The sequence below is a fragment of the Geospiza fortis genome, unplaced genomic scaffold (assembly GCF_000277835.1).
Source record: "Geospiza fortis unplaced genomic scaffold, GeoFor_1.0 scaffold192, whole genome shotgun sequence".
Classification (NCBI taxonomy): domain Eukaryota; kingdom Metazoa; phylum Chordata; class Aves; order Passeriformes; family Thraupidae; genus Geospiza; species Geospiza fortis.
Window position 1 is genome coordinate 5,800,911 of NW_005054315.1, and position 22,563 is coordinate 5,823,473.

General features: G+C 36.9%; 1 protein-coding gene across 2 annotated transcripts in view; it reads right to left on the reverse strand.

Annotated features, from left to right (window-relative positions):
* Positions 1-22,563, reverse strand: part of NCK2 (NCK adaptor protein 2) — an 84,613-nt gene that overhangs the window by 44,455 nt on the left and 17,595 nt on the right. Inside the window, exon 2 of one of the 2 annotated variants that reach the window (XM_031056152.1) lies at positions 8,981-9,052. The gene's annotated coding sequence lies outside the window, so the exon portion shown is untranslated. Of the gene's footprint in view, positions 1-8,980; positions 9,053-22,563 lie in introns of those variants that run through there. The other variant, XM_031056153.1, reaches the window with a different exon arrangement.

Consider the following 22,563-nt stretch of genomic DNA (forward strand, 5'->3'; position numbering starts at 1 on the left):
TCAAAATTAAACCAGCCAGCCACTCAGGACATGGTGATCACCATGAGATTTTTATACAGGAGACATCCTTGAATTTCTTTCAAGATTCCAAATAATAAACTGTTCGAAAGATTTGCTTCCACTGCTGCTTCTTTTCCCATAGGTCAAACATTCAAGGGTCTGCAGGAGTTATACTTCACTGGAAGTATTAGTACATTTCTGTATTGTATAAACAAAGAACAGTCCTCAGACATAAGAAGTTTAACCTTGATCTCACACAGAAGGACAAAGCTCAGAATCACTGTGGATTGCTACGTTTTACTGCTAATCCCTTGAAACACAGCTACCTACTTTTCAAGGGATTTCACTTAAAACTGTCTATAAAATGCTGAAAATAAAACTGAACTGCTGACCTTCTGTTCCCCAATGGAAAAATCATATATTCACTTTTTAACTAGAAAGAGGAAGAGATGTTTGTTCAGTTCAAAAACCCATTTATTTCCAAAGTTTTTAAGGGAAAAAAAAAAAAGAATATATTGGCCATTCCTAGACAACATTCACTCTATAGTCTTAAGCAATTTATCATTTGCTTTCCAAAAATTACCCCATCAATCTACCTCATAACAGTAGGAAAATGAGAAAACAATTTTAATTGCTATAATAATTTTAAACTTTCTAGTCCACAGAGTACTAATTAATTTCAAGGTCCTGTTCAGACTCTGCTCCTGTAAACTTCCCAGTTTATTGTCATTTTGAATGCTGAATAAATTCTTAGATTTCTGGATTTTCTTTACAAGTCACCTGGACCAAAATTTTTACCAAATATGAAAGGGTGCATGTAGAAGTGGGGGAGAAAAAAGGTTACTCCTCAATTTAAATCTCAAGGCAAAGTTCCAAAGCTGAATTGTGGTTAATGAACACTTATTTCTCATATCTAGGAGAGTTTCTCAGACAGAAATCTACTTTCTACAGGCAGGGTCTTTGAATAGTACAGGTAAAAATAATCACTGGACATAAGATACCATTCTTGATTCTGTGCTTATGCATGTAACCAAAGAGGCAGCTTGAAAAATGCAGTGTTAGATTTCATTAAGAGACAGCTAATGGTATTAAATTTATTCCTGTATAAATCTGTACATCTTCCTGAAAATGACTGGAACATGAGATAGTTACTCAGGAAGCTATGCTTTTAATTTCCTGATAGGACATGCACCCAGTGAAAGCACAATTTAAATAAAGAAACACTTGGATCTTTTATGAGATGCGAGCGAATGCTGCAGCTTCACAAGTCTTTTGTCAGTCACGCTGACTGCTGTGCTAACCAAGCAAGGGTAAGCCTAGGCAAGAAATGGCAATGACAGTCTCCCCTCAAAATTACTTATTCTTCCATCTAACAGCATTTCAGAGTCAATACAAGGAATCCACTCACTGCTACCAAAGCACAAATGCAGAGGAAACACTATCCCTCAAACTTTCCTAAACAAAACAGGTTTCAAAATGACTTGTCCTACAACTTTGAAAGAATGCTGTAAATTTAAAACCAAGACCACATTTTTGGTCTGGATTGTTGGTAGCATTCATTTCTTTCAATCCAATTATTTCTTACATATCTTCCTCCAGTTAAATGAGGACCTCTTCCAAAAAATTGTACTTGTGAGTGCTCTGCTACACAATTACAGCAGCTAGCTATTGCTAATTCCTCAGTTGATGGAGAGGGACACAAAGCCAAGAGAGAAACACCTTTCAGAGAAGAGGGAAGAGGATGAAAGGGGATTTTCTAAAACCCTTCTTCTAAAACCCCAGGAGTGCCCCAGAGAACACATGCTTCTGTAAGTACGTTAGGAAGATGCTCCTTATTCTGAGCTCTTATGTTGCAGTTCAGGTGCCAGCTGCTCTAAGACGGCTTACACAGACAATCTCGAAAGTTGTTACACTGCTATTAGCCCAACACAATTTTCCACTGCACCAGATCTGCTGCTCAAAAGGATAAGCTTTTGAAAGTAAATTTTCACTGTAGAAATATCTTTTTCCACAGAAACAGTTACCCAAAATCAAAAATAAGCAATTAGAAAAGTCCACATTTCTAAAAGCAAAATATACATTCAAGAGACACCAACACTGCCTTGTGATGCTGGACTCTAATCCTCCTTCATTCCTACTCTCACCTTCAGTGCTTGAACAAAATGGAGTACTTTCAAATGCCTTTGAATCTCCTCCTATTATTTTTATCTTCTGTCAAATTTCTCCAAAGCTTGCTTTTCCTGAATAAAACCTCCCTGCAATAACTTGGTTGAAAATTAAACATTTGGTTTTGGCTGCTACATCACATTCCCTTTCATCCAGAAATGTTATGTACTCTTGCACTGATGAGACATTTTACCCTCACACGCTCACAGACACATTTTCTTCCCCATTCCCACCAGAAAACAATAAAATGCATCAACAAAAATGAAAGGGAAATAATAGCAGCCAAATTATTTCCAAATATGGACAGAGATTGTGAGGATTAACATCTGTTCAAGAACAAAGATTAAATAAAGAAAAAGACAGGTTCAAAACCACAGGTCTGAAATATGGACCTTTAACCACAGAGTTCTTGTTCCTTCTAGATTAGTACAAATTAAAAAATTTATACTGCTACTGATTTTCAATAAAAATTACTATGCCATTGCTCTCAAACACCAGTTCAGCTGGAAGCCATACAAAATACTACAGTACTACAAGATTCTGTCAAGTGGTAAGAGTTACTTGTAGTCAATATCCAAAAGCGACAGACCACAACCCTGTTAAAAGTAACGGTACAACAGAAATAGACAATTTCTTCATTATCTAACTCAGACCTTATTCAAACAAGACAACAGTGTTACCAAATCTGGATCAAGCCTCAACGAAATGCGTTCTGACAAAAACTGACACACAAATACTGGAAGCTGTAGTGCAGTGTATTAACGGAACAGCAAGTTACAATCCCATGACTAAACAAAAATAGGAGCCAGTATGTAAAAATTCACGAATCACATCAAGGTAACAGAGAATAAAATTGAATGTAGAGAAAATAGAGAAAAAAAATGAAAGGAACAAGTAGGAACATATACCCACCCCTTCCTTCTCTGGACCCCAGGAAGAACTTACAGAAGAGACATCCCTTTTCCTTTCCTCTACCATAGAAACCCTGACTGTTTCAAGTGAGTAGTACCAAGTATTTTTACTTTATTTGTTCTTTAGCTTCTTGCAAAATAAACTCTGAGGAACAGGTCTTGGTCTGAATTGTTATTTGAGTTCAAAAAACTCCACGTTGAAACCAAACTATAGTCTGTAAAGCTAAGCAGCACTATGTAATTTCATCAGATATTGCCCTCAGTTTTGTTTCTTGTTATTTTCAAGAATTTTTCAGGATTAGTTAGGGTAGTGACTCAGGATGTGGAAATGCCAAAATGCCCAGACACCCACCTACAGGTCAGAATCTTTAGCTGACCAGTGACCTACTTTGTGCTGTCATTTTTCTCCCCTTCTCCTAAACCACAGGCAGGAAGCAGGTCACAACAACCAGCAGGCTTAAGATCTCTCTGCCACCACTTTTTTTCCTGAAGAATACAAAGCAGCAATTGCTCTTCACACAAATGGCACACCCCCATTTTGGCCACATAACGATGTGTGAGCAGACACATGGAAGAAGACTTACAGCTCACAGCTCAAGACTTCCTGAAGTTTCAGTAACTCACTGCAGTCAGGAAGTATGTTACAGCAGCCATGCATCCAAAGAGCGCCTGAAGTGCAAGTCAGCAGCTGAGAACACCAGCTTCCATCATCCCTTTGACAGTAAATTCAAATTCTATGGAGCACAACTATCAAAGCCTTGCTTATGAGGCAGTTTCAAAATCAATTTTATAAACATAAATACACACACAAGTTTTTTAGTTCTAGTCCAAACATTCAAGTAAACTCATGGATGTCAACACCCTTTCATTTTGAGATAAATGTTTCACATCACCACCCATCCTGATCTTCACCATCATAAACCAGCCCTCTACCCAGCAATAATGGAACAGACCTTTCCAGATCCCATGCAAGTCTAAGGCTGGCAGAAAATACCATTCAGTAATCCTCAGGGAGAACTAAGCAAGGAAAACTAATACTCTGACTGTTTAATCTTGAAAAACAAATTCAGAGATCAAATATAAAGAGAACTCTAACCCTCATTCAACAGCATTTTTGGGGCTGGTATGTGATAACCTGAGAACTAATGGTATGAGACAACTGAGCTTATCAGGGAATGTGCTAAGAGCGATGGATTTTGGTGCAAGACAGAGAATTCTAAATCACCCTCTTGGGAAAATTTGGATCCCCCAACAACCTGCTGCTTCAGGGAAATAACCTCTCTGACATCACCTGTTGTAGTTGCTTGCATAATGTAGATTTCTACCTCATATATAGGAACATGTCTGATGGTACTGAACATAAAAAATCAGGCTACTGGTAAATTTTAAATATTAATAGGAAAAAGTGGAAAAAGCAGTCACAAGGAAAAGGTGTTCTACAAAACTTCAAGGACCTAAACCAGTGAGGAAAAAAACCAGTCTGAGTGGCAAAAACAGTACCTGGAAGGATTACGCATAAAGCTGCTGAATCAAAAAAGAGAAGGATCATTTAAAAGAAAGGTGGGGAGATAAAAGAGAGGATGGAGCAGGTAGAAAATAGGCTACACCAAGGCTCTACTGCTGGGAACAACTAAGCAGCTGACACAAGCAACAGCCTCCAAAATAAGGAGGGATGAGAGCTGCAGGTGATCCCTGAAACAAAAGGGTGGGAAAAGACAGCACAAAGGAAAGCGGGGCTTCAGTCCACAAGATGGCAAGGAGCCTGTGATGTCTTAAAGTAAGGCTCTCAAACTTAAAATCAGGGAAAGGAAAAAAAAAGTATAAAAGATTTGCATCTGTATGCATGGTATTCTATGCTTTGCATTGCTACTGGCTTAAAAAAACAGGAAAAGCTCATTTTCTCAGTTCTCTCTGCTTAGTACAATTGAAGCTTTGTTACTACAGTGCAAACAGTAATCGTAATCCAAGATTAATTAGCCAAATTATTAGAAACGGAATTCCACAAGAAATATACCACACTAACTTTTAAATATTCCTCCCTTCTGTGAAATTCACCAACTTCAACATCCAGATGACACACCAAACCATTTGGCTCAGAAAAACTGACAAGCTGGATGACAACAAAGACAAACTCCACATTGGCTATCATATGCCCAAACTACTTCCATCATGAAAGAAATGTGGTCATTGTTATATTTTTACTGAAATTAATTTTCCTGCATTGATGAAAGCTAAATAGTGTTCTCTGATGAGGAATCCATATGGACTGCAGTTAAAGTACACTGCAAAGGACATTTGTGGGCTGTAACAGGTACTGCTGATACCTACAAACATGAGTTGCACCTGAAACTATCAGAACTGGAAAAATTTAGACAACTAATTCTTAACTTTCATATTATTACTAAATTAAATATGCCCATATTTCAAGTAAAGAGCTACAATTACTACAAAGAGAAACAGAAAAAATGCAGGAAAGAAAAATCTAAAAAAACAAATACTAAAATAATGTAATTTAGGGAAGATCAATTTATTTGAAGTGCGTACCTGTGGTAACGGAAGTGTAAGAGTGGGCTGAAAGTGCTCTTCCCCACCATCCTCAATTATAGGTTAGAAAGTATTATGCCACTCACATAACATAACAAGCAGTATTCTATAAATTCATTTATTGTACTTAATGTCTGTAAATATATTTAGGTAACACTGAAGTTGCATTCAAAGTCTTACAATCACTTTGGGCACCTGAGATAACTGGCATAATTACAGGAATATTTTTTTAAAAGAAAGGAATCCAGACATCCACTCAGTACATACCTTTCATTCTCTTTGTAACTGTCAGAATCAAAGTTTCCCACAACTAACTCATATGAAACACTGAGAATAGGTATCATTTTCCTTGGGTTAAAAAAATATCCAAAATCAACAACTACAAACATGCCGAATCACTGAAAAATATCAAGAAATATTCTGATACAGTATCACAAACAGTACCAACAAGCTGAAATGTCTGTGGTGCTTTTTGCTCTTGAACAGAGGAGGAGGATCAGTCACTCAGAAGCTGTGTGCAGGTCCCCAGTCTCAAAATGTGAGGAGCTCATCTCTATCATGGTTGTTCTGAGCATCTTCACAGACAAGGATTTCTGTTCTATGCTGTGGTACTGCAGCCTTTGACAAATTTGCTGAGTATGAAGACATCGATAACTTTGCTCGTACCAGTTTGATTCTGATCTCATCTAACAATCTCCCTCTCATATATAGAGGTAACCCTAAAGAACCAATCATTCCATACGAGTGTATCAAGTGTCAAAAAATCACAAAACATTTCCCAGAAGATTTTAATCTAAAATACAAAATGCTCAATGCATATATCAATACTGAAATCACTTTTCAAAATATTTTGTTGTGAAAATACAATATGAGATCTTGGTTTTGATTCCATTACTGCAAGTGAATGAGGGACAAGTTCAAAAGTACAGAATACCACTACATAAAATAAGATTTTAGAGGAGAGGGAAAGCAAACAACTGAAAAAAGCCAGCTTGCCCAGCTACATAAAAGCTACCTGGCAGACCTTGATAACCACAACAAAATCCTGTAAGGATACATGATTGCCTGCAGTTTGGTGAAGTTGAAGGACTTGAGTATAATTTCTGAAAATTTACTTTGTTGCCAATTTCATTTCCTTTTCAAAGGGCAAAAGGTTTACTATATCCTAGTTCAACAAAGCATTACAAAAGTAGGGTTTAATGAACTTACACCTACACATTCATTTCCCTTTGAGAACAACATTAGACTGCTCCAGGTTTTGCAGATTCACATATTTACCAAGCTGAATACAGTTCAGCAGAAACAAGCACACAAATGATGGAAAAAGGCACAAAATATCAATACGGTTAGATTTAATTTTGTTACTGAAATTGAGTGTGGTCCAACTATACACAGTAAATATCCCAGGTACTCATTCTTCAATAAAAAAGGAGAAAAAAAGATAGAAATGGAGAGACACTCCTTGCACACCCCACCAAATGACATGTCCAGGTAGTTCTTCAACTCCTTTCAGTGAGCTGTTATCTATTTACTGCCTCTTGACAAAATACATAAAACCTTCACCTGATATAAAGAACTCCACTTTGGGCATGTTTGGCTACCCTTCACATTTACTGGATTAAAGAGTAAAAGAAAAATTGCTCAATATGCTCTATATCACAGCAACTAGCTCAAGAAATAAAGATGACTAAGTACATAACCAAGACTTCAGACACCTATTTCCTTTAAGTGAGCAGTGGACTATTTTTAAAATTATTTTCACTGAATATTTAACTTAAAACTATTATAAAAAAGGACAAGTAAGAGATTCCAAAGATAAAACTCTGTGTTTTACATTACACATCTGAAATAAATACATAATTTAGTCCATAGCCAACAACATACTGGCTTAATTTTGAGAAGAAATTATTGCAGAAAAATAATTTTACAATGACTAAGTCAAAAGCTTGATTAGTAATTTGCTTTAGGGTTGTGTATTTATTTTGTTTTCACATTTACAGTTCTTTCAAGAATATTTTGACTTTGCTACTTATACATCATAGAAAAATTATTAAAGAAAACTAATTGTTTAGGTTTCTCACTATCAGTCTTTAAACACCTAAGTGTTCAAGGTTACACCGATTTGTTAGAAAGGGCAGGGTTACAAATTTTTTCCAGTACCTTTAAAGACATATGTCAGATAATTTGAAAATATAGTGCAAAAGCCCACTATCTCAGTATTACTTCAGAATTTCGTTTTCAGTTTAAAGGAAAATCAATCATTTGCAAAAGCATACGGAGACATTATAGTTAAAACTGGATTGCATTTTAAATTCTAAGTGGTTCACCTTCATTTTATTGAATAAATAAATCTAAATTCAACATCTCATAGCAATAAATTAAGTATTTAATAGAACTCACAGCAAATATCAAGGCACACAACAACTTAATTTATTGCTTTCCATTTGAAGGTTCCAAAATGTCAATAATTGGACTTCATAACTTCCCCCTGAAGAAGGCAACATTTTTTTTAAACAGAGAATTTGAGTAAGAAGTACGAAATCCACATGGTAAAGTACTGAATAAAGCCAAGATTCCATGCTGCACTGCTACAATGCCGAATGCTTATTCAGTGTTCTGCCATTTTGCTTCTATTTTTTGGTACAGCAGTAATGTTAATAAATTCCTACTAAGCCACAGAGACCAACTACAGCTACTAGAAACTGACAATAGTGTACACAAATTAAAAGAAAAAAGCCAGCCAAACTCTACCACAAAGAAATGTTCTACAGGAACATCAGCTTCATTAGATTATTTCAGGTCTTCAGAGTCAGCCTAGAAAGATGCTCTCTATACTAAATGCAATTCTCTTCTGCTCTCACAGAAAACACAAAAACCTTCTTTACACCCAATACTTTCAACACTTTCAAAGCTATTACTTAGTTTTTAGAATTCAACCAAAGAATAATACGAAGCCTGCCCTGCCATGGGTTATGGATGACTGCTTCTCCTCCATACTTCCCACACCATCATGTTGTGCTTTCAGGCAGCACCTTCAGGGGAAAACATCCCAAGTCAAAACAGCGGGTAGCAGGAGACAGCAGTCATGAAATAGTGGAAGCAATATCTAGTTCTCAATTAATAGTCTGAACCTATCACTTTTTCTTGTATTTTTTTTTTTTCTGAATGTAAGAACTAGAACCAATTTGCCCCAGATCATGGACAGAAAAAGACAGGTTATTTAATAATTCATCCAGCAGTTTAAAAATTCAAAAAATCACAACTACACTGTTATTACATAAAAGCCAAAACCAAGCAATACATCCAGTTCATTTGTTATCTTAAGTTATGAAAATAACCACCAAACTTCAACCACTCACCTTTGACACACTGTTAAAAGGATCCAAGCAGTGAAAGGCAGGACTCTCCAACAAAGTTCTACACACCACCGCCTGAAACAAAAAACATATATTTTAGTTCTAGCACTAAACTTACAACACTTCCAAATAGGTAATTTAGCTTTCAGGCGGCCAAAATCTCCTATGAGATGCTGAAGAGCAGGCAGAATGGCTTGAACTTGATCCACCTGTTCAGCATAAACAGACCCCATCTTCATATTTAACTTCTTTTAATGAATACAAGCTGATTTTAACCCCAAACAATCCAAACTATGTACAAGTTAAGCCTTCATAATACAGAGAAAAATCAATCAAGAAATGGAATTAAAAATTCAGCCTAGTTTTAGAAAGACTATATTTTATAAAGCACCATTATTTACTGTTTCCTTCACTTTTGTATTAGTCAGTTTAACTTGACTGTACTTTCTAAGAAAAAGAAAATGTCTCTCCGTGTGGAAAAGAGGTACAGCAACAAAAGCATAGCCAGGAGTTTTGTGGGGCAGTGAAGCATTTCCATCCAGAAGGCCCTCACACACACAGAGATGTGTCATTCAGCTGGATTACTACCACACGTGGCTTGAAGCCTTCTGGTACAAGAGATGGTGACCCAACGAGAGAGCTCTGACAGCAGTGATGAAGTTTGTGAAAGGGTCACAGAACCACATTCAGGGAAATTCTGGCTGGATGTAAAGAAGGCACAAGGGTGGCCAAGCACAGCCACATACACCCTGTGAAGTGATGGGCCTTCTGCCTGGGAGAGTCTCAAATTCTACTGAACATGGCCCCAGGTGCAGCCTCAGCCTTGAGAGAACATGCATGGCTTGTCCAGAGGTCCCTCCTGGACTCCACTGTTCTGTTAAGTATTTCAAGCCAGAAAAGTAACAGTTCAGAAGAGAGGTCAAAGTATTTAAACACTTGTTTCTGTTTTTTAATGACCCTTCTAACTCCACAGGATGTCTGACAAATTCAGGCTGTGTCAACCCATTAAGATCCAATTCAAAAGGAAGAAAAAAATTCTCAGCAACTTCTTGTGCTGCAGCCTCTACCTCATAAGGACGATGTGTTAAAACCCCTACACAACCCCAGGCCACTCCTGCACAAATGTTTCTCTTCAAAGTCTTTTCTGGACAGGTTCCGAGCAGTTATGACTCTACAACAGCCTCCTATGAAGAAATTAACTTCAAAGGAGCAAGTCACCCAGTGATCCCATGCACGATAATGAAGTATGGGCAGAATAAACAGTATTGACAAAGGTATTGTAAATACCTTACACAAATGTTTCAAAGTAAGATTTACTCTCCCATTCATTAATAGATGGAGTAAGAGAACTACTTAAGTCACAGTTTGACAAACATTTAAACCTAAACATATTGTTAAGGGGAAAAGAACACAAGACTCCCTGACCCTCAGCTCCTGCAAGCTCACCCTTTGGTCCCAAGCAACTGCAAAGGAAGACAAACTGTTGCCAGCCCTCCTGAAAAACACATAAGATTAAAAAAAAAAAAATAAATGAATAATGGAGGATGGCAAATTATGAGAAAATGTTATTCCAACAGAAGAGCCTCCGGATCCAATTCACCACCTGAATGAAGATTTGCCTGTGAGAGCAGAAAGAAGACTCAAGGGTGACCAATCCCTTCTCCTCTTCCAGGTGGTGGCTGGAATAGCTGCTGTCCCACCTGGGTTTTCAGTGTTCTGCAGACTCAGACCACAGGCAACAACACTTTGCTGTATCAATTTTTCTAATCAATTACAGACCTTAACTGTGTTCCCACTGAAAACTGCTCTATTGAAACTGCAGGACAGATATAAAGTATATGGGAGAGAGGCTTTAATAAATGAAGCAACATTAAAACCCCAAGGCAGAGCAGGTCTACTTTCCTGCTGGCTGAATGTTTTGTAGTACATGTTTTTCTCCTGTCAATAATACAAGGATATTTTTAATATTAAGAGGTAAAAAAGAGAATAAAAATCTCCTCATTTTTTTTGGTACAAGATCTTCCGAATAAGTACTATCTTTCCTTGTCCTACCTCACAAATCATCTACTGCTCATTACCATCTATTATTGAAGTGCTGTACCAAGCCTCTGATTTTGCTAGGGCATTTTTGTTTTCCTTAAAGAAAAACACAATACCTCCCTTAATTATTGCTTCCACCTTCACAAATGCACACTTGCAAATAGAACATATGTTTGAAAGTGAGCTGGAAAACAGCACTATTCATCATCAATACCTGAAAAATGAGCCCTGTATTTATTAGTCAAATAGAGAAGTACAGTTGGGGAAAAAAAAGTCCAAATTTCATCTAAACGCGTAAGAAAAGAATGAGTCATGTGTTTATCTCAACATAACAATGCTAACTTCCTTCTGTAGAGCGAGAAGAGTTTTATTTTGGCAGCTCAATTAAAACACATTGAAAGTAGTTTGGAATGTTAATGGTGATAGTGCAAATAGTCAAAGGAAGAAGATGCACAAAAAACCATCACTCCTAACAACACTCATATTGAAATAAAACTCTGTTAACCCAACAGATACACAAGCTCAAGATGCAGACTAGTCTCTGTCCTCCTTGGGTTCAATCCTGTTGCATTGTGACCCCATTTTCTATTTTTCTCATAATAAAAATCTTCACTTGGCTTTGGAAGAACCAGAGGAAGTTTTCTGCTACGAGTCACACTAACAGTCATTTCCCCAGAGGAGTAGCCAATTTCCATCACACACCCCCACAGTCCAAAGTTTTGCCCAAAACTCTGTGATTTGCCAAGTGACACAAACTGAGGGTGGAAACCCAGACCTCAAATATTTCAATTATATTTAAAATGTTCCTTTAGAATGTGTTCCTTGAAACAATCCTCAGCTACAGAAGTTCAGGACCTTTCTTCTCAAGGGTCAAAAAATTGTAACAGCAGTCAGGGTTTGGGACTACCTGCCCCCAGGCAGAATTTGCACCACACATAGAGTTTTCTTGTTCTCCTGCTATGTCCTACTAGCCAGGAATAGAAAGAAATATTTGATAGCACAGACATTCTGGGGAATGAATTGTTAGATTTTGAGTAGAGTACAAAATTATTTTGAATCACCTTCAAAAGCCTTGCAGCACACAGGACTTAGTGTTCACCCAAAAGACAAACTGGCACAACACTGGAAACTTGGGAAATCAAGTCAACAACTTTTTTTGGAAGTCAGCAAAGCAAATGGAGGCACAGAGGTGGGCAGTCTTCTCCCACAGTAGCCCCAGTGCCCATCAGTTCTGGACCATTTAGCACGATGCCCATTTGCCACGCCTCACTCAATGCATCTACTACTGGAGTACTGTCAGCCCTGCTGCATGCGAAATGCCACAGCTCCTTAGCGCTCCTGAGTCTCCTCATTCCCTACACTTCCCCTGAGGCCCAGAGCAGAGGAACAGAAGACTATGACAAGGAATAGGAATGGCAGTGAATAGGAATTGGATGAACGTGGGATTACAAACACACAAAGCAAGAAGACAAATTTATCTAGTCTTCAACAATAAATTTAGTCACTCATTTGCTTTGTAAATCAAGGTCTTCCAAACACAAGGACTATAAAAGTTTCACAGTAAAAAGCCTCTGTCAATAGTCCGATATAAAAGTTTGAACTTGATGCTTGCAAATGAGTACCAGAAGGTAAATATCAATAACATCTAATATAAGAATATTATTATAAAGGTTACTAACTCACAGAATAAATTAGTGGTCTTATAATGATTACATTATAAGAAACATCCACAGTTATTAACCACCTCTTCTTTCATTAATAGCTCTAATGCGCCCCATTTTCTTTATCTCCATGGCTAAAATCCAGATTCAGCCTTACAGCAACAATTTCCATGACAATTCTCTTAGGCTCTCTTCCCAATACCCAACCACCTCCTATTTAAATTCTGACATGAAATAGCTAAAATAATCTCTTTGATACTTAATATGCTAATACACAAGAATGATCTGACCATAAACCTGTACTGCACAGAGTGGGAATTTTAACTCCAATTGACACATTACTGGTGACCTTCTGGAGAACAAATGAAAAGCATCACATTAATACAAATTCTCCTGTGGAGAAGATCAAGTTGGCAATCTGCCAGTTCATTACACCATCTAGCTTCACTCCAACATTAAATATTGCCTTCCTTTGTAATTGACTGAAATACACTGGAGCAATTGCAGGTAACCACTTTGGGCTATTAAAGTATTCCATTAAGACTTCTCCATTAGGCAGATATTTCAAAAGAACTTACATTAAAATAGGCTATGTTCAAAATATTTTAACTATGCAGACAATTGGGCAAGCACAATCCAGTTCCATGGAGCAGTAGACAGATCAGGCTAAGCACTCAAAAGCTCAATGCCTGAATTTGCTTAAAGGGAAAAGAAACCCGACAAGTTTTTTAACACTCTAGTATATGCTTCGTATTTTAAACCTCCTAGTCATATACATTGTCTCAAAACTCACTTAATATTACCTTCTTCTACAGCTAAGAAAATGGTTATGCTAAAATAACCATTTTCAAAGTCAGTATGAAACACAGGGGGAAAAGAAAAAGGAAAAGTGAATTTACATCATATTTCAGTTTTCAAAAAGGCAGCAAATTAAAACACTGCATTATAATGTGTAGAAAATTTAAAAAAACACAAAGAGTTAAAATCCTTTCATACTATATAGTCTATACAACTAAGCTTTTCTTCTCTTAAGATTGTGGCTCCCTAACAGTGAGGAAGCAAGTGAAATAAGGCACAAGAATAGGTTCACTGCCTTGCCTGCAGAAAAGACTGTGAGATACTTAAAACACTGGGAAAAATTTGCGCTTGCATGCCAGCTATAAAAATGGGACTAGCCCTTGAAGCAAAGACAAATTTCTGTGTTTAAATGGCCTTTTTTAAGCAGTCCAGGTTTGGAGCCATCACCAGAGGTTGCACAGGTTACGCTAAGAAATTCATGCCTATTGAACAGCACACAGGCAGGAGGTTCTGCATCTTCTCTGTGCTCCTGTCTGGATGGAAGAGCTGTCGTGCACCTCTGGCCATGCTGTCTGTATCGAAGAGAAAGCAGTTAGACACATATCATTGGTCCTTCAAACAACTATTTCTTCTTTAAATAAACATATACTTGGGGGGGAATAGGAAGAGAAATGCAGCTAGAAAAAACATGCATGGCTCACACTTTAATCACACACAATTAAAGAATCTATGGTGACTTGTATTCTCACATAACTCCTGCAGTAAAATGCATATTCTCTGGAGTACGTATTTCCAAAAAACAAGAATATTTTTACATATATTTGCACAACCACCTGATATACTCATGACACACAAGTAGTTGGTAGTTTAAATAAAATCAGTATTTAAAATAAATACTGTCTTTCAAAACCTAGCTGCCATTGCAAGCTTCTTATTTATTGTATGTACATCCTCCAATCACTTGCATGACTAGCATCTTTTTAAACTGGAAAGGAATGAGGAGGGATACATCTGTTAGTGGATGCATCTGCTGAGATTTCTACAATATATATTGTACAAATTTACATTATTTTAAGAGAAATCACATGCTTTTTACATTTTCTAGCTCTCCCCCAAAAGTCTGAGCTACTAAAAAACCTAAATACTGATAACAAATTACTACCTAAACTCCTTGCAATATGCAATTTTTAAAATTCCTGGATTAAGCAGGATTTTCTACCTTGATACCTGCTGATAATGATCTAATTCATATTTGATTATGCCGAGCTGCAAACTTCTGTAGCAGTCCCTGCATAAGAACAACAACAAAAAAAAACATAAAGCACAGTCAAAAAATCATGAATGGGTGGCCAGAAAGCTTCCCCAACAGGAAGGCTATGAACTCTTTGAGAAGACGTGCAATATTGCAGTCTCAAAACCAAATAACCCCCATGACCAAAACCCCACATATCTGTTGTTCAGACCAAAAATCAAGCACCAAAATAAGTGCAAGCTGTGACCAGTTACTCTGCAAGCTGAAGGAAGCTTACAACAAAGGTGCTGTGCCACCCTCACCTGCCAGCTCCAGGTTTTTTAGCATTCCTATTCAAGAACTTTCAGCAAAAAGTGAAGTATTCAAACTCCATTTTACATCAATCCCCTATTTTTTCTTCTTTGTCTGCAGTAAGAAAACAGAGCTTGCAATCTTTCTTATCTTCTTTTTTTAAGGGTTTACAAGCTGGCTCTGTAAGGATATGGATAAATACCCCTAAAGCCCACACAGGAGAAGCAACAAAAGTCTTGATTCATGCTTAGGACAGCTCTAAACACTTCAAGAACCCTTACAAATGTACGTGGAAAGACCTGCATTGCCAATTATAACTGCCAATAACCATAGATAAGCAGAAACTGAACTGTACGTACCAAGGGTGTGCTTAAACTTTGTCTCACAGTGTCTCTAGGGAAAGGAAAGGATTAGACTTCAGCCCTAGGTAATACTTCACTAAGTGAGCTTCTCGGGCCATGGTTTGAGCATAAGAATTATTTTAGTTTCCTTAATAGGATGCTTTATTATTCAAATTACAGATACCATTTTTAGAAACATCTGAGCATCTATCATTAGTAAGAATTTCATAAACTAGTGCTTTAAACATAAACAGTTTAATAACTGGCTCCATTTGAGCTTCAGCCTTTTTCCTATCAATAATTTAATACTTTTTTTGTAAAAACTGTACAACAGTCTTTTCCATTAAATATAAAATCAGCTCAGAATTTTTGAGGATGACCCCAGTGGTTAGCAACTTACCAGCCCCAAGCAGCTCCTTCACAAATCTGTTTTTCCTATTGCAGCTTTATGTAAAACATTTTAAAGGCAAAGATGTATACAACCCACTGAATTATACCAGGTCTTCCAAACCTCTCTAGTAGAGTCAGAGCTTTTAACTCAATGCCTATGGATTTCAGGACTGTGGAAGATGACCACAAACAGCACGTTAATATACTCTTCAGAGTAATCTAGTAATCTGCACATGTGGTTTATTGAAAATTAACACCTCCACTGCAAAAAGATTCACAGATGCCTTTTAGAGAACTTAAAACCACATATTCCAATAAATTAGCTAACACAGAAGAATGTAACATTAACTCAGTATCAGAGAAACACTAGGCAGACACAACTGGTGACCACTCATAGCTAAGATGACTAACACTTAAAATAAGCAAATAGATCTCACAGTTACATGGTTTGAGATTATTTGCTTTGGGGTGAGATGTAACAGAAAATGGACTGTACCACGGGCCACAGAGGGTCAAGTAAGGCAGATTTAGCCTTCTGGCAATTCAAGTTAAAGGCTGACTGAAATCCTTATTAGAGTTTCTATTCTGGTAAATTATTCATTCTTTCTTAGTCTGAAGAAAATTTTCCCTATGTGTACATTGAACACAGCACTGTCTGAATTTAAAAGAATACTGCCACTACTGTTTTGGTGCTAAAATATATGGCAATGGTGATTTTAAGAGGGATAGGGTCAAGGTCAGTGTTTGTCTTTGAAGCCGCCAGGCAGATACAAAGAACTAGAGGAAATGCACAGAGCAGATTGTGACTGATGTCTTCAAGGAAACCACCGTCAGAAACTTCTTGATAACTCAAACTGCAAAGTGGCAAGTGGTTAATTTATGCTGACAGAACAAGGCATGGTTTGGGCACTCCCCAGCAAAAGCTGCCATCAGCAACTGCCATTGTTCCCCACACCTGAGCCTGTTTGCTGAAGGTGTCTGTGTTTCATCCTTCTTCCAGATGCTCAGCCACCAAGAATAAGGATGCTCTAGGCATTACTGTCCAAGCAGAGTATCTGACACTGAAGACTTTGCAAGCTCTGCTCTATTCTGTTAAGGCAAACTACATCTGAAGTATTGTCAGCATGAACGAGCCACTTGACTTGGACAGGACAGCAGAAAGAAGTCCAGGCTCCCAGGCCCTCAGGTGAAGAAATATACGACAACTTCAGCAGAGGGAGCAAGTTAAAGAAACCTCTCTAAACCACCACCATCAAGAAGAGCAGAAAACTACTGCTTACTGAAACTTAGTATTTCATTTACAATGCCAAAAAGCACAGGGCTGAAAAATACACATAATCAGACACTAAACTAGAATGAGTGCAATAGTAACATTGAGGCACTCAACAAAAAATCCCTTACTGACACCAAATAGGCTCAAATAATATCTAGTTTTAGTACTCAGTAATGCTTGGATGAAAATTATCTTCTTTGGGAGGAGCAAGGTATTTTTGCCACAGTTTATTTGTATATCAAAGGTTGTGAAAAACTGGTATTTCAGATTTTAAGTTTTTCTGAGTGTCTTCTGATGATGTAACTGAGGGAAAACAATAAAGTTCAAGTTGCAATAACCTGCATAAGGTTCAAGTACAAAACTACCAAACTAGAGGTTCACATCTAAGAGCCAAAGAGAACTGGAAGACAAACACATGGAACTTTGAAGTGGTTTTGCCACTTATACAACTTGGCAGGTGGTACAATGACCATCCTCTGAACATGGCAGAACAGCAGTCCCCAAAATCTCCATGTTCATCATGCAGGACAAAGATCCTTAGATCCATGTTGCCTTTTGGAAATAATGGCCAAGTTGCTCGGACCTCCACTCCTAAGAACACAGTCCCCCCAAAAACCTATTTTTTCTTCCAAGTTAACCATCAGAAAAGCAGCTGAAGCAGTTTTTGCCTGAACCACACAGAAACTTTGCTTTAGGCTGGCAACAGGAGAAGTGTTAATGCAGCTTTGGTTCCATCACAGCACACAGCAGTTCTAGCCACAGGCTGTGTTGTTACTGGTGTTTGGAAGATAACTAGGTATTCCAGAATCTCATCATACTCAAATAACATTTGGCAACAGCCTACCTTCTGAAGTTTTTAGCACTGATTTTTTTCCCCTTTCATGTCTTGTACACATTCAATGGTGTCTTATTCTACTCATTTTAATCACAGCAGTTCAGTGGCAGACTACAAATGAAAATGCAATAGAAACATTGCAGGCCCCTAATAATAGTCAAAACAAAGATTTCCTATGGCAGCTGTCAAATTAATGACATCTCCAAAGCTATCTAAATACAGTATCTGGGCAGAAATCCAATTATGTCAATTCTGTCTGAACACCCCAAAAGAGAGTCCTACTGGGGTTAGAAGTGGAAATAATTTTAAGTGCAGATTAGCTACATAAGCAGCTCCACTCTTGAAACTAGAACAAGGGAACAAAAACCTAAAGGCATGACATTTATCTGGATGCAAGGGAGAGGGGAAAAGGAACTGTTAGACATCTGGCAAAAGGTCAAAGCCAATTACCTTGTCCAAATTTGCCCCCAAGATAATAGCTTCCAGGTCCACTTCTTTGAAAAAAGATATATTGACTCAAGTAATTACAAAGATTTCTGCTTACCTCTCCATCCTCACCTACCATTTTGGTTTTTCCAAAACTTCTCTTTCCAACAAAACATTAACAGCAGTAGTATAACACGCCAACTTCCCAGAAGCACAAAATAAATGTACCTGAACTCTACATACAGAAAGATAATATTTTTATTATTCACATTATATACATTATTTTTATGTATTTCTACATAAGAAAATAATATTTTCCCTCATTTTGACAAATGGTATTCATTGACAAATGGTATTTTAATTTAAGAGTATGACTTCTTGCTGCTTTACTTAAATCATTTTAACTTCTGATTTCCCTTTTTCTTTGGAAGTATGTGTTACTGCCGAATTATGTGGCAAATTCTATTCTATTCTATAACCCTGCAATATGATTCAGTTTATCTGTTGTTTTAAACAGATAATGATCAAGGAGAAAGGGAGATAGTATTTTAATTCAACAAAGAAAAATAGGGATTTTTTTTCTTTCTTTGCAGGCATATTAAAATGTAAGTTTACCTGTTTTTTAAATGAAGCTATTCAAGAGACTGCTATGAAACAAAAGAAAAAAATTGCAGTGCCAAATAACTGAAGCAATATATGTTGGTTAGTAAATGCATTCTACCTAGAAAGCCTTATCTCTATTATGAATAGGTGAATAAACCTTTAAATACAAGTATGATGATCAAAAAGAGAAGACTGGTTCAGACAAAGTTTCTTAACCTGATCTGCCCAGAACATTTTCAGTGGTAAGGATGTAACTCACTACATATATATTGCAAGCGCTTCTGGTATCAAGACAGCACAAAATTCAGGAGAGAGCGAAGCATTCATTATTAATGTGGCTATATTTAGGACTGTGTATTCCAAGCCTGTGCTTCTTACACCAAGACTAACCCAATTACAGGTGGGTACTTTTTGTTTCTGTTTGGTTTTTTTTCCCTGAAAACAGTCATTAGCAATACTCAGAAAAATATCTTGGTCAAAATCTGGTGCATTCTGGAGTATAGAGCTAATTCAAAAAATTCAAAGAAACACCTAAATACACAAATGCAGGGCTGCACTCGAGAACTCAAGATAGCCTTAATTTAAAAGCAATGCCAATGAAGAGCAGCTACATTTTCTTAGGGCACTTAGTCTCAAAATCGCTTTTCAGAGGTATTCACAGACATCTCTTTGCAAGGCAGCAATTTTGGATATTACCAGTTTGAACCAAATTCACATCAGTAACCCATATGTTTTCTGCTGTTAAAGCATAACAGAGAATATCAGACATAATAATTTTAACTAAACTTCTAAACTAATAACAACTTTATGGTATTCACATATAATATACAGTTAATATACTGAAAATATACAGTTTATATATATATATATGAAAATATACAGTAAATTGAAAATATCTCCCAACTGAATCATGCAGTCAATGAGCCCATCAGAAGCATTTTGACAAAGCCTAGAACGAAATTCTTTAGCCACAATTTTGCTCAACTTCCCTTTTTTTTTTAAGAGTATATTCAATCAACCTATTTGTTTCTATTTTCATAGAACGTTTAATTTTTGCATTTGCTCTTTACAACAGAATGAGCACAGTACCATGAATCCTCCTTCATGTCACACAGGCACTGCAAATCCAATCAAATCCAATTACTACTCCATTCCTATTTGTTTCCAGTTTTGTATGAGATTTAATTTTTGCATTTGCTCTTTACAACAGAATGAGCACAGTACCATGAATCCTCCTTCATGTCACACAGGCACTGCAAATCCAATCAAATCCAATTACTACTCCATTAGGTCTCATTTAAATCCCATACGGTATGACAATAAACTGAATGAAATGAGAATCAGCACATTTTTCAACCATCTTTATAGTACGACATAGATGGCAATCACAGCTTAATAAAATTTCATTTACAAGAAAGAAAATTCAGAGCTACCTTTCTCTGCCAGGCATTTCAGAAACACTTGGGAAATGCCTCTTCCCACCATCCCTTGAAGAAGCCAGTAGCTATTTCATCGTTCTCAAACAACTGTTCATCCTGCTTGTGGCAGAGAAATTGGTCCTGGTCCCAGTGCTCAAAACGTATGTCAACCATAACAACAACCACCAGGTGAATTCAACATTTACTCCAATGGTGTCCCAGTTCTCATTTTCTTGTTTGTTAGGGTTTGTTTTATTTTGTCTGTTGTTTTTTAAAGATTTCCTGAGTAAGGAACCCTTTGACACAGGGCTACTTCATGTTGGAAAACAGGGAGGGGAGATCAAAGCAAAACCTCACCACCCTGAAGGGTACTGAAAAGATGATGAAAATTTAAAAAATTAGCTCTTATCCTATCTGGATTTTTAAAATTATCATTGCTAAATATTTCATAAATTTAGACAACTTTCAGAAGCTCTGAATACTTCACCACTTCAGTGCTGTTTATTTATGGATACATAATAATCATGTCCCTCTTTCCATACAGTAGTTCCCAAGCTCACCCAACTACCCAAACATTTATAGATGTCCAAGTCTGTCCCTTCTTTTAGGAACAAACAAAAGAAAACAAATAAAAAATCCCCCATTTGTAGTAGGCAGTCACAACAGTCAAAGCTCTCTCTAAAGAGTACACAAGAGCCTTGTTGAATAGCTCTTTCTCAATAGCTAACCTGACTAAATCATCTTCCTCATGCAGGCTAGAAATCAAAATGTCATGCTGCCATTTAAACACATGATCTGTTGCTAAAAAACAAAAGCCAAGAAAACATCTGCTGTCCACTTTCAAACACACATGCCAAACACTTTGTTTCTAGTACAGAAAGGCTCAAAGAACAGACTTCTAAATATTTCAGTCATTTTATTAAACAATTCTAGTTACAGTTTTATTAAATTTTGTCCTTTACATGCCTACTGACAACCTGAGAAACAGATAAATTCCAGACAGAGAGGATGGCTGATGGGGGGAGGGAGAGTAATTACATAATTTCAAGGTTGGTACTCCAATTCCACAATTAAAAGGGGAAGATCTGGGCCAGAGTCTTCTTGGTGCAGGGGAGAGTAAAAGACAATAATATGAGGTTGGGGTTTGGTTTTTTTCCTTTCTGTGACAAAAGGAAACAAAAGGCAGAGTCATTTTTCCATGCATATTTCTCAATCACATGGGCTTCTCTGGTGCATTTCCATGGGGTTTTCTGCATACACTTTAAAATGGCTTTATCGACCTGCAGGAATAGAAGCTTCACTAACAGAAATATGAAGACACTGGCTTCATGATCCGAACATCTCTGCCTAAAAATGAAGCTAAGAGCATAATCTCTGAGTTTTTTAAAACTAATAAAGATCTGAAAATACTAAATTGTACTTGTATACTTAAATAATTTTTAAATTCCTGATTAACTTCAAAGGAGGCAGAACAATTACCTCTCCTTTCTGCATGATTTTAATTATATTGGTTTTCTTTGTCATTTACCATTCCTTTCAGTAGATTATGATGGCAAATATGAATCTTATGACAAGAACAGATCCTTTAGGGACCTTACACATCTCAAATTGCAAAAGAGCACAAGCATCCCACATGCTTCAGAACACAGTCTATGACATGAAACCTAAGAACAAGTCTCAAAAACTCACTGTTAATTGCTAAAGCATACACACAATTTTTCTCCAAAAAACTAGTTATAACAAACCTTTCATTTAAACCAGCAATATGAAAATGCCACAAGTGTTTTCTTCCTGACAAATATGAAGTAACAGTTCCCAGTAAAAATTAAGTATTTTCAAAACTAGAACCTACCTACAGACTGTGAACATATCAAGTGCTCAAATTATAGCTACTGAATTTTTAGAAGCACTAGGTCCTTAAGAAGCAGTACAACAAGCTTCACGTTCTTAGCACATTTGACATATGGTGGCAAACAAAAAAAAAATTAAAAATAAAATCAACCCAGGAACAGACATGCTGTGTGAACAGGACTCAAAATTTTGGTGATGCTCCAGGAATCAGAAATAAACCTACCATGACAATACAATATCAAGGATAAAAAGCATGATGCATCATCTAGTACTGGTTCTGACACCAGAAATGGGGTACACCATTCATTAATTCATTCCTTTGCAAAAAAAAAACTTATTCTCACCTTGTATTTTACCAGGTTGTAGTAACTTTACATGTGCAAACTTCTTTCTATCAGAATTCTTAT